This window comes from Oratosquilla oratoria, chromosome 2 (genome assembly GCF_046742065.1).
Source record: "Oratosquilla oratoria isolate Oo_2021 chromosome 2, ASM4674206v1, whole genome shotgun sequence".
Classification (NCBI taxonomy): Eukaryota; Metazoa; Arthropoda; class Malacostraca; order Stomatopoda; family Squillidae; genus Oratosquilla; species Oratosquilla oratoria.
Genome location: NC_134778.1, coordinates 75273122 through 75280621, shown reverse-complemented (window position 1 = coordinate 75280621; position 7500 = coordinate 75273122). Strand labels below are relative to the sequence as shown.

Here is a 7500-nt window from a genome sequence, read left to right as displayed (position 1 = left end):
TTTGTGGTACCTTGTCGAAAGCTTTTTGCAAGTCCAAGAAAGCACAATCAGCTCATCCATCCCTTTCATGTAATATATCTATTAGTCTTGAGTAAAAACAGATCAAATTTGTGGTCCATGATCTTCCCTGTCTGAACCCAAATTATCTTGGGTTTAATATATTATTTTCTTCCAGGAATGTGTGTGTGTGTGTGTGTGTGTGTGTGTGTGTGTGTGTGTGTGTGTGCGCGTTTGCAAATGCGTGTGCGAACCTAGTAATGTCTTACAGGAGAGGAGATTTACCTTTCATCCGGTCTGGTTACTCAAGTGATCACGCAACAGTGGCGTGTGTAATGAATCTTTGCTGACGCGTGTTTTCCTTTTTCCCTTTTCTACATGTGTATTATAGTCTTAAGGTTCCTTCCTACCCTCTGCCCCCCTGCCCCCTCCCCCTGTCATAATTCTCTCGTCACATTTTCTTTGGGCTCACCGCGGTTTTTTTTTTTTTTTTTTTTTTCTCTCTCCTTATGGTCACCACATTTTTTCAAAGAGTATTTATAGCTTGAGCACCTACTAGTTTTCGTGGCAATTCCATTACTTTTGGTGGTAGGTTCTTCCGCTATTCTTTACAAGAAAAAGAAACCGCATTTATTCACAGTCATTTTCCTATGGAACCTTTGCAGTTTGAACCTGCGTACTTCCGCTGGTGACTTCCAGACTCCGACTACAATCAGTCCCCCCTCCCCCCTCCCCCCCGAGACACACCCTCACACTTTGATCCTGTCCTCCCCCCTCTCCCGTCTCTCTTCCAGCTTCTCTGGCTCCAGTTTCTTTCGCAGGGGACCTCCGTGCGTCAGTTCATGCAACCCTTGTCACCTCCTGTTGTTGTCTCTCGCCGAGTTGCTGCCGTGACACAGCATCTCCAGGTACTACGGGCCATCTCGCTACCGCTGGGTCGTACTCCAGACCGGATGCTAGCTAGTGCCTGGCCAGGGTCTCGGCCACGCTTGGGTTCACGTGTGTCTGAGGGTGCTGTCCTCACGTGTACCCCCCCCCTCACACCCCCACACCCACATCCCCGCCTTTTACAAGCTTCTCTAACTGTGACATATCATTTGTGTTCGGTTGGACCGCGTTTATTGGCGAATCACCACCAGACTGTTTTCCATGCACACATTATTATCTTTTAGGTCTTCTTCGAGAAAACATTGTGTAAAACTAATGTCTTTTCTGTTCTCTCCAATGTGTGTGTGTGTGTGTGTGTGTGTGTGTGTGTGTGTGTGTGTGTGTGTGTGTGTGTGTGTGTGTGTGTGTGTGTGTGTGTGTGTGTGTGTGTGTGTGTGTGATTCACCATGGTCTTGGATCACGTGTTGGACTCGCGATCGACAGTTATTAACCTCCCGGATGAGAGCTCAGAGCTCGTATGACCGATCTATGGGTAATACTGTGACCTTACACGCACACACACACACCCCAACTCCCCGCCCACAAGAGTTGGAGTAACACCCCGCAGAGAAGTGATACTGAAATTACTTCAGCACTGGACGGGAGTCAAACCCGGACCGCCGTAATGACAGGCGAGAACTCTAACCACAGCGCCACGATGTGTGTGTGTGTGTGTGTGTGTGTGTGTGTGTGTGTGTGTGTGTGTGTGTGTGTGTGTGTGTGTGTGTGTGTGTGTGTGTGTGTGTGTGTGTGTGTGTGTGTGTGTGTGTGTGTGTGTGTGTGTGTGTGTGTGTGTGTGTGTGTGTGTGTGCGTGTGTGTGTGTGTGTTTGAGTGCTTTTGCCCTTCGAGAGCGCACCAATTCCGCTGGCCATCCAATTCATTTATCTGCTGCCTTATTTGGTTAGTTGAACCTTTTGATCTCTTTGCTCCCTTTGTATAAAGAGATGAGATTTATGGCCTCCTTTCTTCATGTTTGCCCACTGGTCGTACCTGGATTGTTCTATCAATATCAACCTTGACACGTTTGTATCTTATGGTCACGTCCCTCCATCGTCGTCATCCCTTTCCTTACGGCCCGAAGACCATCATTGGTAGACATCCCTTTCCAGCTCATGTTCTCTTTCTTTCCTGTGGTGAACGGACAATACCCCAATGGACAAAACCCCAATCGGTAGGTTACGTTAGGCTACGTTACGTTAGTTTACGTTAGGTTATGTCCTCCCCATCCCCCCAATTTTCCTATTGGGGTTTTTGTTTGCTATGCAGTTTGGGTTTTGTCCGTTGGGTTTTTGTCACGTGTTCCTTCCCTGTATGGTGTCCAAGCAGCCGATACTCCTAGTCTGCATATCGTATCTGTGTGCCAATGTGAACCTTTCCTGTATGGTGCCCAGGCAGCCGGTCTATATCAAGGCTTGGTTCAAGACAGATGGGGAAAATTCCTAACTGTGTTTGTTTGTTTATCACCGTCGTCTGCGATACAAATCAAATTAAAGGTGGCATCGTTAGGGGGTTGTCCTGCGCTGTGATTCATAGTCTGCGTATCATATCTGTGTGCCAATGTACTGTGATTCATGCTGCGCAGATTACAATTCTATGTTCTATTTTCTATTTATAGGGGGATCTTTTCTAAGTCATATATTCACTATAAAACTAGGTCACTTGTTATCATTATCATTATCATCATCATCATCATCATTATTATTATTGTCGTTATCAAAGGTAATTTCCATATTAACCCAATGCATGAACCTTGTCACTCGACAAGCATATAAGCAGAATTGTGGAAAAACATATGGGTTGCTGCAGGACATTGAGGTGGATTTTTACTACACGGATGAATAAATTATGATAAAAAAAAAAAAAAAAACTCATAGAAACACTGATCCGTCCCTGACTGGAATATACATAAGTGTTGTGGACTACATAAGTGTTATGAAGAGGACGAAACGGAAAGCAAAAGAATATGTGTGGATTGACATAGGAAAGGATTTAGTGGAGGGCAGTAAAGTAACAAAGAAACTGTTCTGGACCCACGCAAAGAGGGAAGTATATAAGCAAGATCAGGGTCAAAGGAGGACAATCAAATTGCTTCCCAGCCTGGGAGATAAGCCATACGAGGAGAGACTAAAAACATTAGGTCTGCCAACGTTGAAGGATCGAAGAGAAAGAGGTGACTTTATAACAGTGTTCATGACGCTAATGAGAGTGGACTACACGGAGAAAAACTTGATTTTGGATGGAAGGACTTAGCGAGGCTGTGAAAACAAAATGAGAAGGACTAAGTGCCGAAAGGATGAGAATAAATACAGCTTTCCATAATGATGCAATAACTCTGGGAGTACCCTAGAAAGTAAGACAGCCCATGTTGGAACCTTACATGAATTAGGAGCTAGGTATGACAACTGGAGGGTAATAGGCAGGATCCGACAGCCGTTCCTCCTTTCATGTATCCTACAACTTGGTAAATACGTGCACACGCGCGCATACACACACACACACAACACACACACACACACACACACACACACACACACACACACACACACACATTCAATTGGCGTCCCATTTCAAAGATGGATTTACAACCCCCGTTCTCATGAACGATACTCGTTTCGCTGCTTCCGTTGCCTCTGTAGCCAATGAAGCATCTCTCAGTGTGTGGTGTCCCTAACTCCCCCTCATGAGCGTCTACTCGATATTTTGGCTTATAGAATCGCCGTGGAAACATGTGGGTGGGCAGGGAATTTATATGTTGTGTAGAAATAGCTGGCCTTCGGCCTCATATTACTAATATGTAGGTTAAGTCCTTATTGCGCCTGTACTACAGGCATTTGTATCCATACGAAAGCACAATCATAGCCCTGTCGAGTTATTCTCTGGTGCCACTTTTCGGTATGCACCAGTCGGCCCGAGTCTGTATAAACAGCCTGGTCTTGTAACCAGGGCCCAGTCCCCCTCTGTACTTGCGGTCAACTCTGGGGTCAGCCCCTCAGCCGACCAATCCAAAACTCGATGCTCGCATTAACCAGAATAAAACCAACAAACCGAGCTGAGCTTCATTCAGCTCCCGCTCGACGTCTCCTAGACAAACACACTTCTATGTTACAAGAAGGTTTGTGGTCTATAGTTGTTGGAGATAAGTCTAGCGTCCTACAACATGTGTGTGTGTGTGTGTGTGTGTGTGTGTGTGTGCGTGTGTGTGTGTGTGTGTGTGTGTGTGTGCGTGTGTGTGTGTGTGTGTGTGTGTGTGCGTGTGTGTGTGCGTGTGTGTGTGCGTGTGTGTGTGTGTGTGCGTGTGTGTGTGTGTGTGTGTGTGTGTGTGTGTGTGTGTGTGTGTGTGTGTGTGTGTGTGTGTGTGTGTGTGTGCGTGTGTGTGTGTGTGTGTGTGTGTGTGTGTGTGTGTGTGTGTGTGTGTGTGTAGGGTGAGGGGGCAGATCCCCATGGATGGGGGATGAACACCCCAAAAGGAAATGAGGAGAGGGAAATGAGGGGGCGATTCGCCCGTGGTTTTCGTCTCCTCTTTTTTTTTTTTTTTTTTTTCCCTGAATCTCCCGTAGGCTCTACTGACCAAGCAGTCATCCTATGTTCTTTCTGATATAATATGAAGATGCTCATTTGTTTTACTCCTCCTCCCACTCCCAATCACCCACTTATTTTTTTTTTCCCCAATTCGGGAGTGAGGAATCACTCCCACGGGCTTTGTTTGAGCCCGTGTGGTGGTGTTTATGTAAGACACACCTGGCGGAGAGGAGGTGAAATGGTATAGCTAGTCAGAGGGTGATAGATGGCAGTAGAAAAGAGAGGCCGCAGCTGCTAGAGCGGCGGTGGACGTTCTAGCAGCTGACGGAGCTCATATGGGCTGCGGAGGCGGCAGAGGCGGCTCACAAGACCTTCAGGGGGAGCCGGTGGTCCCCGTCTGAGGAAAGAGGTGGCGGGGCAATCGCTCAGGTAGTGGTGGAGGTCGGCATTGTCTTCACGGCAATGGTTGCATCGGCGGTCTTCTATGGTGCTCTGGGGATTAAGTTACCAGAAGCAACGATCATCCAGGCGTAACCTGAACAGCAGCTTTTCTATCCTTCTGGGAGTGGAGCGGGGGAGGACTAGAGGTTCATAAGCTGTTACTTTTTTGTACCAGCCCGCTCGTAGGGAGATCTGCGCCTCCTGCCTGTGTTGGAGGTGCCATTGCTTGCGTGCTAATGCCCTGGTTTTAAGTTGGAGCTGACTCTTGCTGGGAGGGACCTGGACGTCAACCCTGGCTCTTTTGCGGGCTGTGGCAGCAGCTGCGTCTGCAAGGTCGTTTCCATGCACACCTACGTGGCTTGGCACCCAGTTGATGGTGATGTGTCGTTCTTCACGGTGTAATTTGTGTAGGAGCGCAATTATGTTGGTGAGGAGGTGGACATTATCTTCGGGCTCTGCCTGTTGCAAGCAGCTTATCAGGCTCAGAGAGTCAGTATGGATGATAGTGGCACAGAGGTAAGCGAGTTGAATTCCCTCCCAACATCAACCACTCCCTCTCTCTCAAATGTATCTCTGCCTCCTCTCCCTATTCCCTTCACACTTTGTCTTTCTGTTAATGGTTAATGCATTTATTCTATATTCCATTTGATTGTAATGTAGTGACCCTTCGGCAGGGATTTGGGTCTGATTAAACATACGGTGAGTCAATTTGCTCAAGGGACTTCACTCACACACACACACACACACACACACACACACACACACACACACACACACACACACACACACACACACACACACACACACACACACACACACACACACACACACACACACACACACACACACACACACACACACACACACACCATATTTTTGAAAAGCACCCTTTGACACTTGTAAAAGGGTTGATAAACCGACAGAATATTACTCAGAGGACAAGTGGAATTACTCAAAATTGAATGCACTCTTTAGTAGAAAAAACACCTTGTTCATAATGTAGTGAAAGCAAAAGTTAACTTTTAAATTGCCAATCGTCTCAGAAGGTGTATGCAAATGATAAATCAGTTATTCATTTGATAACAACAAGGCTCAAAGAAACCGAACATATCCTTAGATTTTGATCAGTAACTTGTTCTCACGTTTACGGATATCCAACCTTATACATTTGAGGGTGAAGATGAATTCATCCACAGCAAAACAAGTGATTTCGTTTTGGCAGGTGTTCGTACGTGGTAGTGTGTTCGGTTTTTGTGTGACGGAAGCACGACTCTATCCCTTGGGTAATATGAGAGGACGCGTGCGATTGGTCCAGCCACGAACAACCATTTGTGATTGGTCCAGCCACAAATAACACATTCGTGATTGGTCAGTTTCCGACTTTGCGTTGCTCTACGTCCTCTTATAGGCTGAAAATCGATTACTCACTTTGAGATGTAACGAGTAATGACGTTTATTTTTTCAGTTGCAGAGAAGCGACAGAAAGTACAGAAAATACTGAATACTTATTAACAACTCAGCACCAAAAATATTTACCAAGGACGGTACTGGGGTATGTTTACTTCGATACGACAGACACACGCGCGCACACACACACACACACGCACACACACACACACACATGGCTTACACATGCGTGCATTTGTATATGAGAAATACCTTGCCGAGTGACTGACCGCCACACCCGGTGCAACAGAGATCTCCCAACGACCACGACAGTTGTTTCATTCACCTGCGTCCTTCTGTCTTGTTCGTCATCCGGAGGAAGGGTTACTATTTTGGTCGAGTTTCCCTGTTTGCCAAAGAATATCGTTCACGCCGAGTAAAGGGCCAGATGGGACTTCCTTCATGATGTCAACAACAGACATCTTTCCGTCTGGATCCGCCTTCCAGCGAGGACCCTCAAAAGAGCCGTGACCTCGAGTCTGATGTGTAAGAGTCACTCGAATTCCAGCTAAGCCTTTCTCGCCGTTGTGCTGGGCGGGACTCGAACTGGTAAACGGGATGAAGGTGATTTTGGCTTCGGTTTGAAGTGAATCGGAGGGGTTTGGAGAAAGTTACCCTTTTTTCGGTGACCTTGATCCTGGCCTTGACCCGATGGCTCCCTACCGTAACAGTCTCGATCGAAAGCGATACCTCCCCCCTGGACATCGTCCGCGAGGAGAAAGTGCTCATCCCACACGGAGAACATGGCGGCGATAGTGCCGGCCCAGCAAACGAAAACGGGATCGATACGTTTGTGTATTTTTTTCCCGGTTACTATGTAGTAGAGAGCGCCCCTTTGTCGAGTTTGTTCTGGCTGACGCACATCGAGTTTGGCAGGGACGAGACAAGACGTGGCGGATTCCGTGCCTTCGCGGCCTCGTCCCCTACAATAAGGAGGAAGAGGAGGAGGAGGAGGAGGACCCTATTGTGGCTCCTCTCGCTGGCTCGCAAAGGACGGTTTCGTGCGTGCCAGGTCGCGCGCTGAAAGGCGCGACGCTGAGGACAGACGACGACGACGACGACGTAGGTCTCACTGACCCTCTTCTCTGCTGATGCCTCCTTCAACGGCTCCGTCGCAGCTCCTGAGGTCACCAAGTTTCTGGGTGGGTCGTCCGGCGGCAGGTGACATT

The 7500-nt window shown here is 47.6% G+C and overlaps 1 protein-coding gene across 1 annotated transcript in view; it reads right to left on the bottom strand.

Annotated features, from left to right (window-relative positions):
- Positions 1-7045, bottom strand: part of LOC143034074 (uncharacterized) — a 15044-nt gene extending 7999 nt beyond the window's left edge. Inside the window, exon 1 of the mRNA XM_076199990.1 lies at positions 6545-7045. The gene's annotated coding sequence lies outside the window, so the exon portion shown is untranslated. The remainder of the gene's footprint in view (positions 1-6544) is intronic.
- Between the last annotated feature and the right edge of the window lie 455 nt (positions 7046-7500).